Consider the following 13,948-nt stretch of genomic DNA (forward strand, 5'->3'; position numbering starts at 1 on the left):
ACCTGGTGTAGCTAAATGATACGGGATCTTTCTTTCTATGTATTCGCAGCACATTACACTTGCCCACATTGAGATTCAATTGCCATTCCCTGCACCATCCGCTGCAGATCCTCCTGCATTTCAGTACAATTTTCCATTGTTACAACCTCTCGATATACCACAGCATCATCCGCAAAAACCCTCAGTGAACTTCCGATGTCATCCACAAGATCATTTATGTATATTGTGAATAGCAACGGTCCTATGACACTCCCCTGCGGCACACCTGAAATCACTCTTACTTCGGAAGACTTCTCTCCATTGAGAATGACATGCTGCGTCCTGTTATCTAGGAACTCCTCAATCCAATCACACAATTGGTCTGATAGTCCATATGCTCTTACTTTGTTCATTAAACGACTGTGGGTAACTGTATCGAACGCCTTGCTGAAGTCAAGAAACACGGCATCTACCTGTGAACCCGTGTCTGTGGCCCTCTGAATCTCGTGGACGGATAGCGCGAGCTGGGTTTCACACGATAGTCTTTTTCGAAACCCATGCTGATTCCTACAGAGCAGATTTCTAGTCTCCAGAAAAGTCAGTATACTCGAACATAATGCAGGGCAGAAGGTCCGACGCGATGTTAGGAGTGTCCCATGACTTTCGCCACGTCATTGTCATAAGACATGCACACGACTGGTTAAGGTGGAGAGCTGTTTAAAACCCTTCCTGGAACGGGATACCGCGAAAACAGGAAGGGAGGGCATGTCGCATGGAAGTGTTCAGTGCTAAAAGTAGTTTACTGCTAGACCTACTATCAGGTATGGTGACTGTTGTTAAGACATTGTTCTCATATTCGCAAAGAATGGCGCTTCCATCCCTGACAGGCCATCCGATGGACAGCTTACCCCAAATCTTCGGGATCAAAATTATACACACCGTAAACTGAGTACTTGAGATGAGATAACGCTTGAGAATATTTAGTTTTTAACAGTACATCATTACGGCATATTTTTCTCTAGCTCGCTCTGACTGACAGTTAGGACCTTAATAAGCAATTACTCTTCAGATCTCAATTCAAATGGGGTAGCAGCAAATAAGATCATATTATTTACACAATTTTGGCCCGTAATTTGATACAGAATAGGTACTGCTGATGTCAGATGTTTCATGTGGATTTTCTGCACCCGAGACAACAATTACAAATACCAACACGGATGAAAGAGGCCTCATCGGTGAACGAAACTAACTGTAGGAATGTTTTCGATTCAGTCTTGCTCCGGATAGTGTGGAACATATCACTCCGGATATGATACAATTATATTCAGCTTGCCGCGCTTCACATAATTCTCGGATCTATTGCAACCTGTCGACCCGTTCCACATCGGCTGCGTCAGATGAAAACTGCTGTGTTTGTCATGACTTAAATTTTACGTAATGAAATTTGGTTCTGGTGTAACCTGAGACACTTTCGGCCACTGCAAAAAAAAAAAAAAAAAAAAAAAAAAAAAAAAAAAAAAGTGAAATTATCCATACCTTTCCAATCAGAACTTTGTACTTACATTTATCAATTTTTTTCGTATAGTTTGTCGTCTTCGTATTTGGTTTCATTCTAGAAATTATCGCTAGATTTACCAACGTGTTTTGGAAGTCAGAACCACTTATTATACGCAATATATTTATTTGCGGTATGGCCTCCACCAACCAATCCTGCAAAGGTTGGCATGATATATGAACACTGTCCACCTTCATTTTGACACTAATTTATAATAGACTTTTGAATCGGGATGTCGAAATACTTAGCCTGACAACTAATTTCACTTGAAAGACGATGTTTGTATTGATATTAACTAAAACATTGATAATGGGGCATCAACTACTTTAATAATGCATTGCCTACACAAAGTCCAATGTCAGTTTCGTGATGCTGTGATGAAACTAGGTAGTACGATATACATCACAATAGCATTGCGTTTGATTTTTATTTCCTTATTTTTCCAGCGATTTTTGTTTTTGCGTTTTTCGCCCATACAACCCCGTTTCAACCCGATTTTGTCAGTATAATGTAAACACGATTTGCCATTGTCAGTATAATGTAAACACGATTTGCCATTGTCAGTATAGTGTACACACGATTTGCCATGCGATTTACCTAAATCATTTATATTACAATCCATGTCTTTCATAGTAACATTTGTGTCATCTGCAAAAAGAAAAGTGTGAGTCGTCTGTCATTTTCAGCGGCAGATTAGTGACACACCAAGAAAAGCAATGGACCCAAAACAGAACCCTATGGGACCTCCACACTTTACATAGCCCCAGTCAGTTTCAAACGTCCTCCCTGTTAGACACAGGAGGACAGCCTTCTGTTTCCCGCTTTTCAGATAAAAAGCAACAACCCTAATATCATCATGTTCCAACTTAGACTTAACTACTGCATGGTCTACACACTTAAATCAGTACTACAGTACGTGTTGGGAAAACATTTGAGGGTCACGTGAAAGCATGCTTTCTCGCGGGGAGCTAAGCTGCAAGAGATGTGCCGGGGATACCGAGGGCCATACTTGCAGTTGCGCTCTCCGCCTCGCGACGGAAGATATTTATGGCGTTCCCCAAAACATACTGAGGCAGTTAACCCTAAGTCTGGATGATTCTCTGCGGAGTCATCTCGAGCGGCTTCGCAACTGTGATCCTTAATCAGTATGAAGCGCTCCCAGAGGCGAAAGGTAATCCATAGCGCCACTCCACACGCCGGCTGGGCATTACATTGCCGTATGCTGCAGACTGAGAGTTTATTGCTGCAGAAACTTGGAACCTACCAAATTTTTGTGGTTAGCGCAATGGACTCACAGTCGGGACGATGACGGTTCAAACCCGCGTACGGCCATCATGATCCAGGTTTTCCCGTGATTTCCTTAAATCGCTTCAGGCCAATTCAGGGATGGTTGCTTTGAAGGGGCACGGCCGATTTCCTTCCCTAATTCTAATTTGTGACCCGTCTCTAATGGCCTCGTTGTCGACCGTACTTAAACCTCTAATTTCCTCCTCCTCCTCGAATTTGGAGGCTGTTCCGTATTTATTTGTCCAACGAAATGGTCGACATTTCGAAGTCGAAAACTAGACTCAACCGTTAACAGCTAATAAAATTATAAGAGCGTTGCCCAGAAAGAAATGCACCGCATTCTTTTTCTGAGCCGAAAACAATGCTACGAATGCGAAGCGTTACGTATGTATTATCGGAAGTCCGAACTTTTCGTCACTTTCGACTGACAGAGTAGCTACAGGACAGTTTCAAAATGGCGTCTGTAGGTGATGTACTTTACAAGCAACGTGCCGTCATTGAATTTCTCACTGCAAAGAAAGAAATTGTGAGGAATATTCGCAAACGGTTGTGCAAAGTCCATGGAGCATCTGCTGTCGACAGAGTACAGTTGGTCGCTGGGCACGGAGGGTGAGGTCATCAGAAGGCGGTTCGGCGGAGCTCACGATTTGCAGCGGTCGGAGAGACCATCCACGGCCGTCACACGTGACATGTTGCAGCGTGCACTTCTGGGGGCCATTAAAAGATGCCATTCGTGGAAGACATTTTGAGGACGATGAGGAGGTGATTCACACAGTGAAGCACTGGCTTCGCCACCAGACAAGAACTGGTAGCGACAAGGCATACGCGCCCTTGTTTCCCGCTGGAGGAAGACCATAGAAAAGGACGGAGACTACATGGAAAATTCAGGTGTGTAGATAAAAACACCATTCTTGGTGTGTGTAATTCTCAATAACTTCAATAAAGAATTGTTGAAGAAAAAATGCGGTGTATTACTTTTATGAGAAACCCTCGAATACGGCTCAAATCAATGTTGCCAACAAATTGACAGCTTCACAAGACACACTTGGGGGACACATCTTATACCCATCTTATAAGAACCTAGTTCTTATACGTCACTCTTGGGGCTCGTGACTTCGCAGTTAGACCGTAAGATAAACGTAACATAACTCTCAACTAAACAAACATTAACTGGGGCTAAAGGACAACTGGTTCTTTTGTTTACTGATTCAGTATATAAAAAGGAAGGCATCAGAAAATACTGTTTTTTTCTTGCATTTTTTATTTTTTTTACTCATCTTTCATTCCCTACACCTGAGAATTTGGGCGGGCTTTCGTAGAACGAACTTTCTTCCTTTCAACTTAACATTCCAGTTGGATGGGAGTTGGGAGTGGTGGCAGAAGATACCCAATTGGAGATATTTGGGAGAGGCTTTCAAGTTCTGATTTCCGTCTGATGACTGAGGAAATCATCGCAAAAACTTTGATCTTACTGAACTGGATTGTCTCGAGTATGGCCGTGCAAGAACCATAAACAATTCACCAAAATAAGAACTGCTTGGAGTGCCATTGTGAAGCATATAAAACTACAGCATTTGACTAAAAAAAATTTTGAATTTGAAACTAGATTTTGTGTAGCAAACGTGTGTGAAAAGTAATACAGGTTTCCATGTCGATATCTTCGTTACTTCGTGTAGTTTCCTGTGGAAGGCTAGCTATGTTAAAGTATTTAGATACGTTATTCCGTTTTGATTGAAATACGAGTAGCTAAATTACTTCAGTGAACCGAATGTCTAAAACCAAGTGGTGTATTGCTTTCTTATGCACTTTGGTAAGCATAGCTCATGGGAATTGTTTCTCAGAAAACCTATTGCCTCACTGTGAATCAAAACATAATTCTGATTACCAATTATTTGCAATCAACGTTACATGCAAACACTGTGAAGAAAGCTAGTAATGAAAACTTCAGTCACGTGTTTGTAACAGAATGAGGAGATACATGTAAAATGATCTGTTTGAAAAGGAACGGGAAATTACAAGCAGTTTTATATTACAATCAAAATATCAGAATAATTATTTAATGTGGTATTTTGTTAGAAAACCAAAAGTTTGTCAGTAGCAATGGATTATTTATCGATTGTGTTCTACAGAAATATGTTCCTTCATTAGTACTGCGATCACTGCCTATGTCAATAACTGTTGTTCAGGCTTAGCGAGCCTCATGTCTGGGCTGTTAGCGCCCTAATGATACGTATGTTAGCGATCATGACTCCTTCCTACAACTGTTGGGACTCGAGTCATACCTCTGTCGTTAAAGAAACGGACGGCGACTAGAGGTGGAGCCCCGACACTCCTTTCTCCCTCCCCTCCGTTCCACCCTCCCTCCACAAATATGATGTTGTGCAACAATGAAGGGGAAATGAACGGTATCAGTTGGAGACCGCTGTTAAAATTCCCTTGTTTTAAAATCGGAGCACCTGCGCACCCAGTTGCGCAAGACAGAGGAACGAGGGCGGGAGTATTCTCATTCTCAGGCGTAACGAGTGAAAATTCCGTCTGTGCTCCTCATGATGCGCACAACACAGGCAGTTCGTGCTTTCCCAGTGTCACATGATGTACTTACAACTGTCTGCTCTCCTGTCTGCCAACGCGCCGTCCAGGAAAATCCCAATGTCCCAATCCTTAACATTTCTTCCTCTGTACTAGTTCTTACTTAACCTTTCTTCAGTCATGTCAGATTTATCAGGCAACATTTCTGGGCCATTAGCAGTTACCTTATCGCTAGTACGATGCGTTCCTTAGTAATAGGAGCTAATCGTAGATCGCTATTGTAAACAACGAAAAAATACGAGGGGATTGGCCAAGCGACGGCTGTAGGGATGGCAGTTCTCGCTGAAACAACTGGTTTTCGATTATATGGTTTTTTTTTATTCCACGACATTTTAATGTGATTGTTAAAACCGCTCAAAATAACTGTTTTCTGAAATAACCAATTTTCGGTTTTTTGTCCTATTATTTCCTATAATACACTACTGGCCATTAAAATTGCTACACCAAGAAGAAATGCAGATGATAAACGGGTATTCATTGGACAAATATATTATACTAGAACTAACATGTGATTACATTTTCACGCAATTTGGGTGCATAGATCCTGAGAAATCAGTACAAAGAACTAGCAACTCTGGCCGTAATAACGGCTTTGATACACCTGGGCATTGAGTCAAACAGAGCTTGGATGGCGCGTACAGGTACAGCTGCCCATGCAGCTTCAATACTATACCACAGTACATCAAGAGTAGTGACTGGCATATTGTGACGAGCCAGTTGCTCGGCCACCGTTCACCAGACATTTTCCGTATACAGAAAGGCCCCTACAGGACCTGCTGAAATGTAGGGTTTCTGAGGGATCAAACGAAGGGTAGAGCCATGGGTCGTAAAACATGTGAAATGTAACGTCCACTGCTCAAATTGCCGTCAATGCGAACAAGAGGTGACCGATACGTGTAACTAATGGCACCCACCCCATACCATCACGCCGGGTGATACGCCAGTATGGCGATGACGAATTCACGCTTCCAATGTGCGTTCACCGCGATGTCGCCAAACACGATGCGACCATCATGATGCTGTAAACAGAACCTGGTTTCATCCGAAAAATGATGTTTTGCCATTTACGCACCCAGGTTCGTCGTTGAGTACACCATCGCAGGCGCTCCTGTCTGTGATGCAGCGTCAAGGGTAACCGCAGCCATTGTCTCCGGGATGATAGTCCACGCTGCTGCAAACGACGTCGACTGTTCGTGCAGATGGTTGTTGTCTTGCCTACGTCCCCATCTGTTGACTCAGGGATCGAGACGTGGCTGCACGATCCGTTACAGCCATGCGGATAAGATGCCTGTCATCTCGACTGCTAGTGATACGACGACGTTGGGATCCAGCACGGCGTTCCGGATTACCCTCCTGAATCCACCGATTCTATATTCTGCTAACAGTCACTGGATTTCGATCAACGCGAGCAGCAATGTCGCGACACGATAAACCGTAATCGCGATAGGCTAAAATCCGACCTTTATCAATGTCGTAAATGTGATTGTACGCATTTCTCCTCCTTACACGAGGCATCACAACGACGTATCACCAGGCAACGCCGGTCAACTGCTCTTTGTGTATGAGGAATGAGTTGGAAACTTTCCTCATGTCAGCACGTTGTTGGTGTCGCCACCGGCGCCAACCTTGTGTGAATGCTCTTAAAAGCTAATCATTTGCATATCACAGCATCTTCTTCCAGTCGGTTAAATTTCGCATCTGTAATACGTCATTCTCGTGGTGTAGCAATTTTAATGGCCAGTAGTGTAAATGTAGAATTAGAACAAAGATTGAAAAGTTTGGACACACTCAGTTTCAAGATACATACATTCAAAATGTTACATTAAATAGCTAAATAAAATAAAACTTAGTCCGTCCAGGCATCCACCATTTGCTGCTTTTCTCGAATAGTGATAACTACAAAAAACCACCAACGTTGTCCTATTGATCCTAATTTTTTTAAAATGTTCAGAAATCATGTTGCAATGTCTCTATGGGCATTACGAATAGTCAGTGCTAAAGGGTGAGAACTGATGTTGAAGAACTCTATTTTTTGTGTTAATTTGTACGTTTGCAAGGGCTACAACCAGGTAAAGGCATATTATATAGAAACAGGCAGCGTAATAGCAACTTCCTATTTTTTTTACTATGAATTAACAACAACTGAGTTTTTTTTATTACTGTTACCATAATTTACTTCCTCGTTTTTTTTATTTAATAGAAATGTTGGGCAAACCTACAATCATTTCAAAGCAAATGAAGCGTTGTAATTCATTGTTATGTCACTTCGTAAAAAAATTGGGTTGGTGCCATTCAGCAATACAACAGATGTCTGGGGACGACAGCAAGGGACTACCATATACACCACGTCCCGTATAGACCAGGTGGGGACAAATCTTCCACACTCAAAGTACATGCGTACCTTAAGCAACGACAGCGGCAACATGGACTTTATTGTCCCAACAACGCTGTACTAAGAATTACTCGTACATCATATGTTGGTTGCTCGTTTCTATTGGTATTGTTGCTAAAATAGCATTGGTCGCTTTTTCCATTTTCTATAATAACGCAATATTTCAAACCAATGCAAATTTTATGAATAAAAATTACTTCTTTTTTTAAAAAAGTTTTACTTAAAAACGGAAAATTTTAGCGCTGCTGCTATGGCTACATGATATTTCAGTTTCCTTACTCGTTTATCAGTAAAAAATAACACACCTGTTGTAACGGAGACCAAACCAATACCGAAAAATACCAGTTATTTAGAACTAAAATACCGGTATCGGTTTTTTCCATTCTTTGGCGGAAGCAGCAGTGGCGCTACTAGTGGCAACTCCTAAAACTGAATGCCATTCTCCACGATAGCATAGTCATGAACAGTGGCAGATCTAAAAATTTTGCGCCCCTAGGCACACAATATTATATGCCCCTCACCCCAAAAAAGTGTTTTAAATAATAACTACTACCCGATCACTTCACAATTGCCGTTTTGGGTGGGAGCGCTGTGAGCCGTTTCCGTACTCTGCTGTTCCGGAGGACGCGTCAGCGGTCTGGTCGCCCTCAATCAAAATATAATATCGTTCCTGAACTGTATTTGGTGTGCGACAGCGGATAAAACAAACGTAAAACTGCAATGTATCTGTCGAAAGACAACAGAAACGAACACAAGGAAAATAACTTTTCTTTTATGGCCTAATAATTCCGCAGTGTGTGTAGGAGACAACTGATTTTTGTTATACATTATTTTTAATATTTTCTATTACACGAAACCGTTGAAAATAAAAATAAAGTTGTTTCCGTCTAAAAATTGAAGCGAACGTGTCTTACATTGGAAATTAATACGTACTTTTACAGATATACGTTCAAAATTAAAATTACACTGTCGTTTTACGATCAAATAACTTGAATGTGTAGCAGATAAAAAAAAGTTCCGTATTAATACGTGAATCTACAGTAAAGCGTAAGAAATGAAAAAAATAGTGATTTCGGTGCACGAACTAATAACTAAATACAAACGAACAAACACAGAATTGGATTTGCTATTACATAATTTTACAGACTAGTGTGGCAAAATCAAGTTTGTTTTATAATCTAATAGCTAACATGTATAGCATTAGGGTCTGTGCAGCTAGCTGTTGCATAATAAGTGTACAAAATACCTTTAATCCATGTAATGGCTGAACAGTTTTGTACTGCAGCTACTGCTCTCACCATAGCTCTTTCTAACGGTATTAGCAAAGCTTTTACGTATTTATCGACGGAACTGAACTACGTTATTTGTTAACACTTTTTCACATGAGCGTACTCTCCGATAACGTACATTTCCCCGATAACTATACATTTCAGCAGACACCAAGAATACGTATCAGTTGTAATATACTACAGTATCAGTATGACTCGCCTGTACAGCGCCGAACGGCCTGGGTCATTCGGGTATTGTTTAGTATTGTCGGGCGCCTTCGGTCCCGTCTGCACGTAAGCGAGGTTTAATTCCACGTTCTGCCATCGGCAATTGTAAAATAAACAGATAATACGTAGTTTGTAAATCCAATAAATGTGCTCTAAGTTATAATGAAAATCACATTATAATCTTAAATTTTTAAAACTAATACGAATAAATATACTCACCAATCAGCAGCAAAGTTTGCGTCTGGCATTGATGGCAGAAAACTCGTTGATCGTATTTTCATAATTGAGACGGTTATCAGTTACGAAGTCGGCTTCGATGTGAAGAATGGACAAGGCGTTAAATCTCTCTTCAATCTCTCTTCTGACACCGTAGAACGTAGGTACGACTTCAGTAACTAAGTAAATAAATAAATAAAATTTTTAAACTGTTGTGAAGTGTTTTTCTTACATTATTAGATATTGTGCTTATGTACTTTTCGTAGAAACAAGTGTTTACAAATGTAAAACATTCCCAGTATCAACATGTTTTGTTAAACGGGTGTAATTAAATCAAAGCTCACACATTGAAGACGACAGAGATTGCACATTAATTACAGAAATTTAAGTAGTCGGGTTTTACATACTGACGCCCACATATGTTACAGTATTTAAGAAACGGCTTTTCATGGGTCCCGGTATTTTCACGGGGAAAATATGGTAGGGTTAAGTAGAAGCCGACAGCATTCTCAGAACAACGTTTTCAACATTGTATTGTAGATTGCCGTCCTGACAGCTTACTTCAAAATATTTTGAACAATCATAAAAATGATACCAGACAGAAACGAAATGTTGAATTTCCATTCAGTCACCACGTAAACTATGTATATTTCCAAACTTGTATGGTCGAATTTCGTTCTTACGGCTCGCTTAAACTAGCAAGTTTTTTTTAGCAATATTAAAAAATTTTGTCGTTTGTAAGCGCAGTTATTTTAAAACGTAAAAGGTTGCAATGAGTACAGAGCAAAAAATGCCGCCTCCCCTTAAGGTGCCGCCCCTAGGCCCGTGCCTAGTGGGCCTATATGTAAATCCGCCACTGGTCATGGAAAGAAGTACTCATACGCCGTTGTTCATGTAAAATAACTTCAGTCACCAGAACTAAAGATCACAACCAGAGACGTTATTTGGGAAACTAGCATTAGGGGGTTTCGTCCCTAATCTGTACATATAAAAGGATTAACTAAATTAGCTTTTTGCAAAAAGTAATTAAACATTCTATACCAGCTAGCTTCACACAGTGGGAACAAATATTCATACATAAAAAGGAAATTGTAATGTACATAAACACGACAATGTTAGCACTTCGTAGGCATTCCTCTTCTGTGTATCACTTCCGTTAATCTCTTGAGCAAACCAGTGGGTTTCTTTTTTTTTTTTTTTTTTTTTTTTTTGTAGTCTCAGATAATATTTTGCCATTATTATTATAGACATTGTTTCGGAGCAGTCTGGCTTCTAATTTCGTGTTGTATGACCATTCTTTCAAGCATACTCCAAAGACGTTCAGTTCGGTTAAGGTCTGCGCTCTGTGCTGGAAACTTGAGAACATGGAGAGAATGGTACAACCCTGCAGACGAACAATTTCCGCTGTACGCGTGAAGTCATTGTTTTGTTGAATGTAGTAATCTGTGCGTAAACTCAAGTTGTCAACACTTCTGCAGATTTTCCTTCGGGATACTTAAACACCGAAATGTATCCATGTTACCGTCAAAAAAAAAAAACAAGGTGTGAAACACCAGATGTAACCTTACATCTCCATACCATAATTACGGTAGCTTTTGTGGTCAATCTCTTCTTTGACTATTAAAGACAGTATTTTTTCTTCAAATCGCGAATTGTGGACTGCACACTGCTTTTTCCAATATCAACTATTTATGAAAATGATCTCCCTTTTCATAATGGGAGATTATAAGAAGCAACATGCACGACGTGCAGCTTGCCACTGAAGGCGTTCATTGCTGCAGGTTGTTGGTTAGTCGTTTCTGTGTTTACATTTCTGGTGGTGTATGAATACTTAATTCCCCATTCAGTGACCGAGCGGTTCTAGGCGCTTCAGTCTGGAACCGCGCGACCGCTACGGTCGCAGGTTCGAATCCTGCCTCGGGCATGGATGTGTGTGATGTTCTTAGGTTATTTAGGTTTAAGTAGTTCTAAGTTATAGTGGACTGGTGACCTCAGATGTCAAGTCCCATAGTGCTCAGAGCCGCCCCCCCCCCCCCGCCCCCCCTCCAGTTCAGTGAAGTCAGTCGGTACAGAATTTTTATTCACTTTTCGCTGAAGGCTAATTTAGTTAATCCTTTCGTGTGTACAGATTCGGAAGGAAACACCATTCTGTTACATTACCAAAGAACACCTCTGGTTGTGGTTTTAGAACTACTAATTTATTCAACGTGACCTTACATGGAGCCCGCACCACTACCGATGCTCTCAGCCGCTACCGCGCCGGCCTGTACAGCTTATGGCGGAGTATTTTGGGCACAGTCCAACTGTACTGAGGCTTAGGCAAACCTAACAGTTCTCTGTTTACTTTGCTTCTGAAGAAAGATCATACAGTTAATACTTGGTTAATGATGCTTTAGCAATACTTCACTGGGGCAAGCATCCTAAAATATGTTGAAAATGAACGTTGTTTCATATCCTAACTTTTGCTTGTTGTTTGTTGGTTAATTGTTTTATCCTGTACTCCGTCTGACCTGCTGCTTATTTCTTAGTGTGGATTGCCTGGGAAGGAAAATAAATTAAAAGTGGCAATGTAATTGAGTTTTTCCCTTAAGATTTCTGGTCACGAATTTCTGCTGCACCGCGCAGTACATGAGTATGTGCAAGTTATTGCAACGAGTAATCCTCCACCTTCGGCAACCTGTAAATATCAGTAAATTCAACCGTGAACACATCAATAACGATCTGTAGTGTTTTTTAGAGTAGCTCCACCGATGTCGATACTCCAGGTGATTGTTTGCTATGAAATGGAAGCAGCTTACAATCCTTTGCTTTAAAAGTGTTGCTCGATCGAGTCCTTGTATCACCCGAAGTGTTCGTCAGACCATTGGTTCCTTTTCTCAGAATGCACAATATAGGGGCTGCTACAGCCTACTTATTCTTGACCCTGCAGCTTTCGGAACGAGCAGTATGTCACCGAGGGACGGCAGACTGATACGAGTGCCGCGGTGGCTTGCTTTGGTTTGAACGCCCAGCTGCTTGGCTGCGCGCCCCTCTGACGTTTGACAAGAGCTTGGGAGCCCACGAGAAATACGGGCCCTGCAATGAACTTGTGACGTCACACTAGTCGCCTTCTTCTCCATACTTCGCGAATGCTCGGCTCTGTGTAGGACCACCGGGAAATCAATGTCAATGAAAAGGTACCCACCAAAGGTCCTACCTCTGTCGTGCGCTATCGAGATCTTACATGATTTAAACGCGTGAACAAGAATTATTAAATTCGTTTGAAATAGTTACTTGTTCCCCTTCGGAGGTGGCTGCTGGCACTTATAAGACCCGCAGTGTCACGTGCTATGACGTACACGCCGTTGAGTCTTTCTCATGGGCCTCGGGTGCTATAGCGTAGCGGTAGTGGCAGAACACACATCCAACTGTCGGATGGGACATCACAAGTGTTGTTAGCAGTTATGTCATCGTGATACACATCTTCGCACGTGGAGTGCAAACCACTAAAAGTACAGTAAATCATAATACACCGAATTAACACCTGAGTTGCTCGTCTTGTAACTGTCGTTACCTGTGGATGGGCTAAAATGTCTGGTTTTTTGGAAGTGTGTACAAATACGTAGTTGGTATTTCAAAACATTTTTAGCTTTATTGAACTTTCTGCTCTACATACAGATATTTTGGCATTGCTAGAATTAATCTGAATTTACAGATAGTAATTCTGACAGAAAAAAAATTTGAAAAAGAGTTTCTGTATACAAATACATGCCCTGGCAAGCAAAGAAGGGATCTTTCTATTTAAAGTTCTTTTACAGCCCATTTAAATCTAAGGGAACACACAAAACACAAGAACAAAGCCAATTTTAGCGTTCATTGTGAAGTATAGTGTGATAAAACCTTAAACTGGTTCTAGGCGCTCCAGTCCGGAACCGCGCTGCTGCTACGGTCGCAGGTTCGAATCCTGCCTCGGGCATGGATGTGTGTGATGTCCTTAAGTTAGTTAGGTTTAAGTGGCTTAAATTGCTCTGAGCACTATGGGACTCAACTGCTGTGGTCATCAGTCCCCTAGAACTTAGAACTACTTAAATCTAACTAACCTAAGGACATCACACACATCCATGCCCGAGGCAGGATTCGAACCTGCGACCGTAGCAGTCGCACGGCTCCGGACTGCGCGCCTAGAACCGCGAGACCACCACGGCCGGCAGTTAGGTTTAAGTAGTTCTAAGTTCTAGGGGACTGATGACCCCAAATATTAAGTCCCATAGTGCACAGAGAGATTTTTTTTTTTTTTTTTTTTTTGCTGAGCTGACAGACATTTGCGCGATTCGTAAATATACGTTTGACTCCGCGGTAAGTAATCATAACAGTTGCGTCGACCTCCGTTCCGATTTCCCATGACTGCCGTAACATTACTTCAGCTGCACTCTTAAGTGTTGGAGCTCAACGAGA

The sequence above is a fragment of the Schistocerca serialis genome, chromosome 7, assembly GCF_023864345.2.
Source record: "Schistocerca serialis cubense isolate TAMUIC-IGC-003099 chromosome 7, iqSchSeri2.2, whole genome shotgun sequence".
Lineage (NCBI taxonomy): Eukaryota > Metazoa > Arthropoda > Insecta > Orthoptera > Acrididae > Schistocerca > Schistocerca serialis.